Source organism: Odocoileus virginianus, unplaced genomic scaffold, assembly GCF_023699985.2.
Source record: "Odocoileus virginianus isolate 20LAN1187 ecotype Illinois unplaced genomic scaffold, Ovbor_1.2 Unplaced_Contig_15, whole genome shotgun sequence".
In the NCBI taxonomy this organism is placed as follows: Eukaryota; Metazoa; Chordata; class Mammalia; order Artiodactyla; family Cervidae; genus Odocoileus; species Odocoileus virginianus.
In genome coordinates this window covers 662,339-676,170 of record NW_027224332.1, presented here as the reverse complement: position 1 = coordinate 676,170, position 13,832 = coordinate 662,339, and the positions used below count along the sequence as shown (strand labels likewise).

The 13,832-nt window shown below is 39.1% G+C and overlaps 1 protein-coding gene across 1 annotated transcript in view; it reads left to right on the top strand.

Moving 5' to 3' along the window:
* Positions 1-13,832, top strand: part of PLCE1 (phospholipase C epsilon 1) — a 353,620-nt gene that overhangs the window by 53,375 nt on the left and 286,413 nt on the right. The window lies entirely within an intron of this gene.

Below are 13,832 nucleotides of genomic sequence, written 5' to 3'. Positions count from 1 at the left end.
ATTTAAGTCATACCTGGCTGGCCTAGTGTTTTTCCCAGTTTTCTTTAGTTTAAGCCTGAATTTTGCTATGAGAAGCTGATGATCTGAGCCACAGTCAGCTCCAGGTCTTGTTTTTGCTGACTGTATACAGCTTCTCCATCTTCGGCTACAAAGAATGTAATCAGTTTGATTTCAGTATTGACCATTTGGTGATGTCCATGTGTAAAGTCATCTCTTGTGTTGTTGAAAAAGAGTATTTGCTATGACTAGTGCATTCTCTTGGCAGAATTCAGTTAGCCTTTGCCCTGCTTCATTTTGTTCTCCAAGGCCAAACTTGCCTGTTACTCCAGGTATATCTTGACTTCCTACTTTTGCATTCCAATCCCTGATGATGAATAGAACATCTTTTTTAGGTGTTAGTTCTAGGAGGTCTTCTAGGTCTTCATAGAACTGATCAACTTCAGCTTCTTCAGCATCAGTGGTAGGGGCATAGACTTGGATTACTGTGATGTTGAATGGCTTGCCTTGGAAACGAACTGAGATCATTCTGTCATTTTTGAGGTTGCACCCAAGTACTGTATTTCAGACTCTTGTTGATTATGAGGGCTACTCTGTTTCTTCTATGGGATTCTTGCCCATAGTAGTAGATATAATGGTCATTGAATTAAATTTTCCCATTCCTGTCCCATTTTAGTTCACTGATTCCTAGGATGTCGATGTTTATTCTTACCATCTCCTGCTTGACCACATCCAATTTTCCTTGATTCATGGACCTAACATTCCAGGTTCCTATACAATACTGTTCTTTGCAGCATCAGATTTTACTTTCATCACCAGACACATCCACAACTGAGCATCATATCTGCTTTGGCCCAGCTGCTTCATTCATTCTGGGGCTATTGGTAATTCTCCTCCACTCTTCCCCAGTAGCATATTGGACACCTTCAGACCTGGGGGACTCATCTTTCAGTGTCATATCTTTTTGGCCTTTTATACAGTTCATGAGGTTCTCACAGCAAGTATACTGGGGTGGTTTGCCATTCCCTCCTCCAGTGGATCACGTTTTGTCAGAACTCTCTGCTATGACCTGTCCATCTTGGGTGGCCCTGCATGGCATGGCTCATAGCTTCATTGAGTTACACAAGCCCCTTTGCCATGACAAGGCAGTGATCCATGAAGGGGATCCATGTCTATAGATTTCCCTATTCTGGACTTTCATATGAATGGACTCACATAGTATGTGGCTTTTGTGACTGGCTTTGTTCACTCAGTATAATATTTTCAGGGTTCAAGTTTTATTTATATTTTTATCATATACTGGTAGTATTAGTATGTCACTTTTTACTGCTGAATAATATTCCATGGTATGAATGTACCACATTTTCTTTATCCATCATCAGTTGGACATTGGTTTTTTTCTATTCTTTGGGTATTATGAATAATGCTACTGTGGACTTTCATGTACAGGTTTTTGTGTGGACAATGTTTTCTTAAGTGTATACCTAGAAGTGGAATTGCTGGCTCCTATGATTGTGTTTAACTGTTTTGAGGATCTGCCAGACTGTTTTCCAAAGAAGCTGCAGTTTTTTACATTCCCACCAGTGATGTGTAAGAGTTCTAATTTCTCCATATTCTGACCAACATTTCTTAGTGTTCATCTTTTTGCTCATGGCCATCCTGGTAGGTATGGAGTGATATCTCATTGTAGTTTTGATGTGCATTCTCTTGATGACTAATGTTATTGAACATCTCTTCATGTGCTTATCGACCATGTGTGCATCTTTGAAGAAATGCCTGTTCAAATCCTGTGCCCATTTTTAACTTGTTTTTTTAAATTATTGAGTTCTTTATATATTCTAGATATGTCTATATCTAGAAAGTAGGGAAAACCACTAGGCCATTCGGGTATGACTTAAGTCAAATCCTTTACAATTATACAGTGGAGGTGACAAATAGATTCAAGGGATTAGATCTGATAGACAGAGTGCCTGAAGAACTATGGACAGAGGTTCATAACACTGTACAGGAGGCAGTGACCAAAACCATCCCCAAGAAAAAGAAATGCAAGAAAGCAAAATGGTTGTCTGAGGAGGCCTTACAAATAGCTGAGAAAAGAAGAGAAGCAAAAGGCAAAGGAGAAAAGGAAAGATATATCCATCTGAATGCAGAGTTCCAAAGAATAGCAAGGAGAGATAAGAAAGCCTTCCTAAGTGAACAATGCAAAGAAATAGAGGAAAACAATAGAATGGGAAAGACTAGAGATCTCTTCAAGAAAATTAAAGATACCAAGGGAACATTTCATGCAAAGATAGGTACAATAAAGGACAGAAACAGTATGAACCTAACAGAAGCAGAAGATATTAAGAAGAGGTGGCAAGAATACACAGAAGAACTATACAAAAAAGATCTTCATGACCTAGATAACCATGATGGTGTGATCATTCACCTAGAACCAGACATCCTGGAATGTGAAGTCAAGTGGGCCTTAGGAAGCATCACTACGAACAAAGCTAGTGGAGGTAATGGAATTCCAGCTGAGCTATTTCAAATCCTAAAAGATGATGCTGTGAAAGTGCTGCACTCAATATGCCAGCAAATTTGGAAAACTCAGCAGTGGCCACAGGACTGGAAAAGGCCAGTTTTCATTCCAATCCCAAAGAAAGGCAGTGCCAAAGAATGCTCAAACTACCGCACAATTGCACGCATTTCACACGCTAGCAAAGTTAATGCTCAAAATTCTCTGAGCTAGACTTCAACAGTTGGTGAACTGAGAACTTCCAGATGTTCAAGTGGGATTTAGAAAAAGCAGAGGATCCAGAGATTAAATTGTCAACATCTGTTGGATCATAGAAAAAGCAAGAGAATTCCAGAAAAACATCTGCTTCATTGACTATGCTAAAGCCTTTGACTGTGTGGATCACAACAAACTGTGGAAAATTCTTAAAGAGATGGGAATACCAGACCACCTTACTTGCCTCCTGAGAAATCTGTATGCAGGTCAAGAAGTAACAGTTAGAACTGGACATGGAACAACAGACTGGTTCCAAATTGGGAAAGGAGTACATCAAGGCTGTATATTGTCACCCTGCTTATTTAACTTATATGCAGAGTAAATCATGCAAAATGCCAGGCTGTATGAAGCACAAGCTGGAATCAAGATTGCCAGGAGAAATATCAATAACCTTCAGATATGCAGATGACACCACCCTTATGGCAGAAAGCGAAGAGGAACTGAAGAGCCTCTTGATGAAAGTGAAAGAGGAGAGTGAAAAAGCTGGCTTAAAACTCAGCATTCAAAAAACAAAGATTGTGGCATCATCACTTCATGGCAAATAGATGGGGAAACAATGGAAACAGTGAGAGACTTTATTTTCTTGGACTCCAAAATCACTGCAGATGGTGACTGCAGCCACAAAATTAAAAGGTACCTGGCCCTTGGAAGAAAAGTTATGACCAATCTAGACAGCGTATTAAAAAGCAGAGACATTACTTTGCCAACAAAGGTTCGTCTAGTCAAAACTATGGTTTTTCCAGTAGTCATGTATGGATGTGAGAGTTGGACCGTAAAGAAGGCTGAGTGCTGGAAATTGATGCTTTTGAACTGAGAAGACTGTTGAGAGTCCCTTGGACTGCAACGAGATCAAACCAGTCAATTCAGGAAATCAAACCAGGAAATCAGTCCTGAATATTCATTGGAAGGACTGATTTTAAAGCTGAAGCTCTAATACTTTGGCCACCTCATGCAAAGAACTGACTCTTTAGAAAAGACCCTGATGCTGGGAAAGATTGAAGGCAGGAGAGAAGGGGACAACAGAGGACAAGATGATTGGATGGCATCACCGACTCAATGGACATGAGTTTGAGCAAGCTCTGGGAGACGGTGAAGGACAGGGAAGCCTGGCATGCTGCAGTCCATAGTGTCACAGAATCAGACACGATTGAGAGACCAAACAGTAAGTCTATTATCAGATGTATGATTTGAATTTATATCTTGAGAGAGGTATATATATAATGAGTGAGAGTCAGGAGAGTAGCCAAGAAGGCTTACAGTTTTCATGCACAGTGAAGCTTGTTAAACCTTTCCTTTGAATATTGATCTCGTTCTTTGTCTCACACTACCACACTGGCAATGACTTTCAAGTAAAACTTTCTGTCTTCCTTCTCCCCACAGTCCTTTCCAGACCCCAGTCTGCATGGTTTCTCCCCCATTTTCTGCCTCTGCCTAAGCTTTTTATCATGAATGTAAAAAAAAAAAAAAATTTTCAAATTATCCAAGTTCTGTTCCCCGGAACTGTGCCTGGGATCCCGATTGTCACCTGCAGACTGGTGCATCACAAGGAAGGCATTTGAGTCTGTGATGATTGAGGAGGAGGTCACCCACCAGTTCATAGTAACATCCTCCTTCATGCACAGGTGCAGCAGGGCCAGGCCTGGGCTGAGAAAAGCAGATGCCTACGGTGTAAGATTGGGTCTTACTTGTAAGACAGGGTCTTGCAAGTGCCAGCCCTGTACTTATTAGTGAATTATGTCTAATTCTTAAATTTTGTCTTCTTAAATTTTGAGCCCTGGGTAGCTTACATATCTCACCCTAGTTCCAGCCCTGGGTATGAGAGTCTAGGGTTATCTGTGGTTGCATGGGAATGTGTGCATGCTCAGTTGTGTCTGACACTTTGCAACGCCACGTACTTGGGTCTGCTAGGCTTCTCTGTCCTTGGGATTCTCCAGACAAGAATACTGGAGTGGGTTGCCATTTCCTACTCCAGGGGATCTTCCCAACCCAGGGATCAAACCCGTGTCTCTTGAGTCTCCTGCATTGGCAGGCAGATTCTTTACCACTGCGCCACCTCAGAAACTCCATGTGTGGCTTGGAAATGTGTCTTATCTTCCTAGTTCCAGAATGGCCTTGAGTAAAACCCCATATACCTTAATACAGACATTCTTAAAATATAAGCTAAGAATGGCTCCTCCTCATTAAAGGGTCCAAAAAAATCACAAGAAGGATAATATTTTATAACGGGAAAGTCATAAGAAATTCAAATTTCACTCTTCACCAATGAAAGTTGCTGGAACACAGCCACACCCATCCCTTTATGCGTTTATAACTAATTTGTGCTTGTTTATAGTTAGTTAGTTTATAGTTTATAAACTATAGTTTATAGTTAGTTAGTTTATAGTTATAAACTATAGTTTATAGTTAGTTTATAACTAACTCAGCAGAGTTGAATAGCTGCAATCCAGACTGAATTGCCTGCAGAGACTGAAATATTTATTATCTGGTCCTCTACAGCAAATCTGTCTTCCCCTGGCTTAGAACACCCCTTGCTGCCTGGCTAATTCCTACCCATCCTTCCTTCCTGAGCCTGGATTTCACATTCTCTCCATGGTCTTTACTACCAGTCCCCTCCCCCTACCACGGATCCCAGTCTAGCATTCTTCTGATAGTCAGTACTCAATACATATTTCTTGAATGACTCCCTGAATTAGAAATGAATAAAGGCAGTTTCCACCCACTTTTGATGTTTTCTCTCCTTTCCCAAACTCAGTGCAACTTTTTAGTTGTCCTTCCCCTGACCCTCGGAGCTTGGAACCAGTTCCTCTGTGCAATACCTAGGACAGAATCAGAATTTTCCATTGATATTCAAAAGGATCTTTTTTAATCCCGTGAACCCAGAGATACATGCTTGTCACCTCCACAGACTTGGCCGTAACAGACAAAGAAGGGACGTGTTTGGACTCCCTTGTTCCTAGTCCCCCATTTCTACTGGCTGCAAAAAAAAAAAAAAAAACCTTGGGGAAGTTTTCAAACATTTTGAGTTGATAAGGGAGCCCCTGGTCCTGCTGTGATCCACAGGGGTCCAGGGAGGAAAGAGACCCCTCCTCTCATAATCCAGGAGCTCTGTGTCTGCCCTTCAGAACCCCCAGTCCATACAGGCAGATTTCCATTGTGGACCAGAGGGGATCTGGCTTCTGTTTCTCAGCTGTGGTCAGGGATGAGGTTGGTGGTAAAGAGGAGAGCATGCCAATGTCAATAACAGACCTGAGGTAGCACTTCCCCACCCCCAAGAAAAGACCTAAGTACCAATTCCAGCTCTACTGTTAACTGGTTGTGTGACTTTAAGCATGTCACTTTAGGACCTGGGATTTTAGTTCCTTTGGATATAAAGAAAAGTGAGGGCCAATGTGTACTCATGACCTGCTATGTGTCAGCCACTGTGTATGTAATTTACATGTATTAACTTAATGACTGTTTCCTCTTAACTCTAAAAGCCCCAACAGTCTATGACTTCCTGATTTAAGTCCCAACCCTGTATTTTGGGTTGAGTGAATGTTCTCTCTCCTCCAGCAGTGCCTCCTGGAGGTTTGATTTGGAGAGAAACTTGGGAGAGATGCTTCTTCATCACTGAGCTGCATGGATCCGCACATGAGTGAGCCCTTCCTGGGTTCTCGCAGAGTACTGGGTCCTGGGCTTCCCAGAAGTCTTTGCCCTTTTCACTCCCTTTCATCCTCACAGTAAGAGCTGTAAGAGGCCGATAGTATGAACATTCTCATTTCATGCTCATGATAAGTAATGAGACCAAGTTCACACAGTGTCAGGATTTGAACCCTGTGTCTGACTACCTCCAAAGCCCACCCTCATAGTGGCTTCTCAGAAGTTTCCCTGGAAGATTCTGATGTAACTCACCCCGGTAACTTGGCAGAGGTTCTGCTCTCTTATTAAATGGCTAATGTTGAGCTGGATGAAGCCTTGAGCTGTTTCTTTCTTCAAATGTGAGCTGGGTGTGACCTTTGGATGAAATGGGAGACATGGGGGAACAATACCAGTTCTTAATGTGAGGGGCGTGTTGGCTATTGAAATGGCTAAGATTTATTTTTTATGACTCAGCCTGCAAGGGGGAGGAAACCAAGCCCAAAGGTTTGAATTTTTCACTCAATTGCTGTAATTTAGAAGGACATTTTAAAAGTTTTATAAGTAAGTAAGCAAGAACACAGTCCAAAGCAAACTGCACACATCTGACTCACAATCTATAGCTTATTCATGATCACGCTGAAATAACCCAAACTAGGGGGGACATAATTCAGTATTTTTCCATATTAATTTCAAGTTTTCTCTCATCCCTTAAAGATTCTGACCAAGTGACTTGAGTATGAAAAACATTACTCAGTAACATTTCTTTCTGCAGTCACACCTTTATAAAGTGAAGTTTTCACCTATTTCACAGCGTTTTGAGGCTGTAGGAAAAAAAAATGAGCTTGTTGTGTATTCAAGTGTTCGGCCAGTGTTATAAAATCTCCCTGAAATTGTAACTTTTCTCAGTCCGTGCTGAGGATGCAGAGTGAGGTACTTGGCGGGGAAAGGAACTCAAAAGCTACTGCAGAGGCAGCATAACAAAACTAGAGTCGGCTGTATCCTTTCAGAAACATCGCACATCGAGGGGTACCTGCTTACTGAAATCTGACCCTTTAGTTTCTCTTTAGTGTGCCTGCCTAGTTTTAATAACCTTGTCTTCAGCTTGAGACTAGTTAACTTTTATCACCAAAACCTAGTTGGTATTACCCCTATGTTTTGATAGAATAAGGAGTCAATGTTTTCAGTAGACCATGCTGAGTAGCCTAGCTTCAGAGAGATTTAGCACCAAATTATAAATGGTGACACTTTAATAGTGAGTGTGGATGTGTCTGAGAGCCAGCATGTGGGAGTTTGGCAGTGGGAAAGCCCCATGGCTTCAGTTTTTCCAGATCGTGTACCCTTCCATCAAAGAGTAATTTCTTAGCCTTAAAAATCTTTCTTCTACAAGGGGGAAGTTCATTTGAGTTCTAAATTGGTGAATCCAAAACATGTTTAGTAGCAAATGCATTATTTTTCTCTTTAATGAGGGAAAGAAAATAGTCTCAGTCCTTGAATGGACCAGCCAGTTGTTTTGATGGCCACAAACCAAACATGGGCACCATGAAGATGGTGTGATTGGCATGACTGATATTTTGTGAAGGTAATGCCACTATTGTGGCAACCATATTTTCCAAATAAAAAGTTGAGAACTTTTTATTGAGAGGAGAAAGGCACAGACTATTTGAAATTGAGACTGACCCAGGAAATCCAGAATTATGGGACTTGGTAGTTATGGATCACAGTTTAAAAGAAAAACACTATGAGTGACCTAGAGCAAATCTAATATGCTGCTAGAAAAATCAGGAGCCTCAAGATGAATGACTAGATAATGATGGTAAAGAATTGTCCACATGTAAAGATAACCATTAAAAGCCTAGAATGGGATCCAGCAAGTATTTTTCCTAAAGTTTTTGTTTTTCTGTATTTTGGCAAGTATTTGGTAGTTATCATGCTTTGAAATTGTGAAAGTAATTAAATAGGTTTATTTTAAACCCCAGGACACGCTCAGCTAAGTATTTGTCCCTTTCTGAGGTGTCACCTTGAAAGCTCTCTCTGCTTTCCATTCATGCTGCCATTATGCAAGATTTCTTAACCCTTTGAGCTTGGATTGAGATTTTCAAAACAGTCCATATTGACATCCTGGCTAATGGTAGTTTAGGTCATAGTGATGTATAACTATGAAGGCTTGGTCTTTTTTATATTTATTTATTTACTTTTAATTGGAGGGTACTTTACAATATTGTCTTGGTTTCTGCCATACATCAGCATGAATCAGCCATAGGTATACATATGTCCCCTTCCTCTTGAACCTCCTTCCCACCTCCCACCCCATCCCACCCATCTAGGTTGTCACAGAGCACCAGTTTGAGCTCCCTGCATCATATGGCAAATTCCCACTGGCTATCTGTTTTATTAGTACGTATGGTAAATGTATGTTTCCATGCTACTCTCTCAATTCATCCCACCTCCTCTTTCCTCCACTGCATTGTCAAGTCTGTGCCTCCACAGACCTGCAGCTAGGTTCATCAGTATCATCTTTTCTAGATCCCATTTATATGCTTTAATATATGATATTAGTTTTTCTCTTTCTGACTTACTTCACTCTGTATAATAGGCTCTAGGTTCATCCACCTCATTAGAACTGACTCAAATGCATTCTTTTTTATGGCTGAGTAATACTCCACTTTATATATGTACCACAGTTTCTTTACCCATTCATCTTTTGATGGACTTCTTGGTTGCTCCCACATCCTAGCTATTGTAACTAGTGCTGCAATGAACACTGGGGTATGTATGTCTTTTTCAATTATGGTTTCCTCAGGATGAATGCTCAGTTGTGGGATTGTTTGGTCATACAGTAGTTTTATGTCTAGTTTTTTTTAAGGAATCTCCATACTGTTCTCCACAGTGGCTGTATCAATTTACATTCCCACCAACAATGCAAGAGGGTTCCCTTTTCTCCATACCCTCTCCAGCATTTATTGTTTGTAGATTTTTTTGATGATGGCCATTCTGACCAGTGCAAGGTGATACTCACTGTAGTTTTGATTTGCATTTCTCTAATAATGAGCAGTGTTGAGCATTTTTTCATGTGTTTATTAGCCATCTGTATGTCTTCTTTGGAGAAATGTCTGTTTAGGTCTTCTGCCCACTTTTTGATTGGGTTGTTTGTTTTTTGGTGTTGAGTTGCATGAGCTGCTTGTATATTTTGAAGATTAATCCTTTGTCAGTTGTTTCATTTGCTATTATTTTCTCCCATTCTGAGGGTTGTCTTTTCACTTTGTTTATAGTTTCCTTTGCTGTGCAAAAACTTTTAAGTTTAATTAGGTCCCACTTGTTTATTTTTGTTTTTATTTTCATTACTCTAGAAGGTGGGTCATAGAGGATCTTAGGGCTTCCCAGGTAGTGCTAGTGGTAAAGAACCTGCCTGCCAATGCAAAAGATGTAAGAGATGCAGGTTCAACCCCTGGGTTGGGAAGATCCCTTGGAGGAGGGCATGGCAACCACTCCAGTATTCTTGCCTGGAGAATCCCATGGACAGAAGAACCAGGTGGGCTATGGTCCATAGTGTTGCAGGGTCTAACACAACTGAAGCAACTTAGCATGCATGCATGCACAAATGACGTTACTGTGATTTATGTCAAAGGGTGTTCTGCCTATGTTTTCCTCTAAGGATTTTATAGTTTCTGGTTCTACATTTAAGTCTTTAATCCATTTTGAGGGCAGGAGGAGAAGGGGACGACAGAGGATGAGATGGCTGGATGGCATCACCAACTCAATGGACATGGGTTTGGAGTGGACTCTGGGAGTTGGTGATGGACAGGGAGGCCTGGTGTGCTGCAGTTCATGGGGTCACAAAGAGTCAGACACAACTGAGGGACTGAACTGAACTGAACTGAACTGAATCCATTTTGAGTTTATCTTTGTGTATGGTGTTAGAAAGTGTTCTAATTTCACTCTTTTACATGTAACTGTCCAGTTTTCCCAGCAGCACTTATTGAAGAGACTATCTTTTTTCCATTGTATATTCTTGCCTCCTTTGTCAAAGATAAGGTGCCCATAGGTGCATGGGTTTATCTCTGGGCTTTCTGTCTTGTTCCATTGGTCTGTATTTCTGTTTTTGTGCCAGTACCATACTGTCTTGATGACTGTAGCTTTGTAGTATAGTCTGAAGTCAGGCAGGTTGATTCTTCTAACTCCATTCTTCTTTCTCAAGATTGCTTTGACTATTCAGGGTCTTTGTGTTTCCATAAAAATTTTTTTGTTCTATTTCCATAATTTGATAGGGATTGCATTGAATCTGTAGATTGCTTTTGGTAGTATAGTGATTTTCACAGTATTGATTCTTCCAATCCAGGAACATGGTATATCTTCATCTGTTTATGTCATCCTTGATTTCTTTCATCAGTGTCTTATAGTTTTCTGTATACAGCTCTTTTGTCTCCTTAGGTAGGTTTATTCTTAGATATTTTATTCTTTTTGTTGCAATGGTAAATGGGATTGATTCCTTAATTTTTCTTTCTGATTTTTCATTGTTAGTGTCTAAGAATACAAGTGATTTCTGTGTATTGATTTTGTGTCCTGTGACTTTACTAAATTCACTGATTAGCTCTAGTAATTTTCTGATAGTATCTTTAGGGTTTTCTATGTATAGTATCATGTCATCTGCAAACAGTGAGAGTTTTACTTCTTCTTTTCCAATCTGGATTCCTTTTATTTCTTTTTCTTCTCTGATTGCCATGGCTAGGACTTCCAAAACTATGTTGAATAATAGTGGCAAGAGTGGGCACCCTTGTCTTGTTCCTGATCTTAGAGGAAATGCTTTCAATTTTTCACCATTGAGAATAATGTTTGCTGTGGGTTTATCATATATGGCCTTTATTATGTTGAGATAGGTTCCTTTCATGCCCATTTTCTGAAGTTTTTTATCATAAATAGGTGCTGAATTTTGTCAAAAGTTTTTCTGCATCTATTGAGATTTTCAAATGATTTTTGTGTTTTAGTTTGTTAATGTGGTGTAACACATTGATTGATTTGCATATATTGAAGAATCCTTGCATCCCTGGAATAAACCAATTTGATAATGGTGTGTGATCCCTTTAATGTGTTGTTGGATTCTATTTGCTAAAATTTTGTTGATAAATTTTTGTTGCATCTGTGTTCATCAGTGGTGTTGGCTTGCAATTTTCTTTTTTTGTGTGATGTCTTTACCTGGTTTTGGTATCAGAGTGATGGTGGCTTCATAGAATAAGTTTGAAAGTGTTCCTTCCTCTGCAATTTTTTGGAAGAGTTTGAGAAGGATAGGCATTAGCTCTTCTCTAAATGTTTGATAGAATTTACCTGTGAAGCCATCTGGTCATGGCTTTTGTTTTTTGGAAGATTTTAATCACAGTTTTAATTTCAGTGCTTGTGATTGGCTTGTTCATGATTTCTATTTCTTCCTCATTCAGTCCTATAAGGTTGAACTTTTCTAAGAATCTGTCTGTGTCTTCCAGGTTATCTACCTTATTGGCATATAGTTGTTCATAATAGTCTCTTATGATCTTTTGTATTTCTGCATTGTCTGTTTTTTTTTTTTTTTGCATTGTCTGTTCTAACCTATCCTTTTTCATTTCTAATTTTGTTGATTTGAGCTTTCTCCCTTTTTTTCTTGATGAGTCTGGCTAATGGTTTATCAATTTTGTTTATCTTCTCAAAGAACTAGCTTTTAGTTTTACTAATCTTTACTATTGTTTCCTTCATTTCTTCATATACTTGTGCTCTGATCTTAATGATTTGTTTCCTTCTACTAGCTGGGGTTTTTTTCCTCTTCTTTTTCCAGTTGTTTTAGATGTAAAGTTAGGTTGTCTATTTGATGTTTTTCTTGTTTCTTGAGATAGGATTGTATTGCTATAAACTTCCCTCTCAGAACTGCTTTTGCTGAATCCCATAGGTTTTGAGTCATCATGTTTTAATTATTGTTTATTTCTAGTTTTTTGATTTCCCCTTTTATTTCTTCAGTAACCTATTGGTTACTTAGAAATGTATTTTTTATTGTTTAATCTCCATACGTTTGTGTTTTTTGCAGTATTTTTTTTCTTTCTGTAATTGATGTCTAGTTTCATAGTGTTGTGGTCAGAAAAGAGACTTGATACAATTTCAATTTTCTTAAATTTACTGAAGCTTGATTTGTGACCCAACATATGGTCTATCCTGGAGAATGTTTCATGTGCACTTAAGAAGAAAGTGTATTCTTCTGCATTTGGATGGAATGTCCTGAAGATATGAGTTAGGTCCATCTGATCTAATGTGTCACAGAAGGCTTGTGTTTCCTTATTTTCTGTTTTGATGATCTGTCCATTACGTAAGTGGAGTGTTAAAGTCCTCTACTACTGTTGTGTTACTGTCAATATCTCCTCTTATGTCTGTTAGTATTTGCCTTCTGATTGAGGTGCTCTGATGTTGGGTGCATAAATATTTACAGTTGTTATGTCTTCTTGGATTGATCCCTTGGTCATTATGTAGTGTCCTTCCTTATATCTTGTAATACTCTTTATTTTAAGGTCTATTTTGTCTGATATGAAAATTGCCAATCTGGCTTTCTTTTGATTTCCATTTGCATGGAATATCTTTTTCCATCCTCTCACTTTCAGTCTGTATGTGTCTCTAGGTCTGAAGTGGGTCTCTTGTAGACAGCATATATATGGGTCTTGTTTTTGTATCCATTCAGCCAGTCTGTGTCTTTTGGTTGGAACATTTAATTCATTTATATTTAAAGTAATTATTGATATATGTGTTCCTATTGGCATTTTCTTAATTGTGTTAGGCTTGTTTTTGTAAGCCTTTTCATTCTCTTCTGTTTCCTGCTTAGAGAAGTCCTCTTAACATTTTTTGTAGAGCTGATTTGGTGGTGCTAAATACTCTTAACTTTTGCTTGGCTGTAAAGCTTTTTATTTCACCATCAATTTTGAATGAGATCCTTACTGGGTAGAGTAATCTGGTTTGTAGGATTTTCCCTTTCAGTACTTTAAACATAGCCTGCCATTCCCTTCTGACCTGCAGGGTTTCTTCTGAAAGATCAAATGTTAAATTTTATGGGGTTTCCCTTGTATGTTAGTAATTGCTTTTCCCTTGCTGCTTTTAATATTTTTTCTTTGTGTTCAGTCTTTGTTAGTATGATTAATACATGTCTCAGTGTGTTTCTCTTTGGGTTCATCCTGTATAGGTGTCTCTGCACTTCTTAGACTTGATTGACTATTTCCTTTCCCGGGTTAGGGAAGTTTTTGACTATAATCTCTTTAGAAATTTTCTCAGACCCTTTATTTTTCTCATCTTCTTGTGGGCCGCTTATAATTTGAATGTTGGTGCATTTAATACTGTCCCAGAGGTCTCTGAGACTATCTTCAATTCGTTTCATACATTTTTTTTTCTTTATTCTGCTCTTCAGCAGTTATTTTGACTATACTCTCTTCCAGCTCACTTAGGC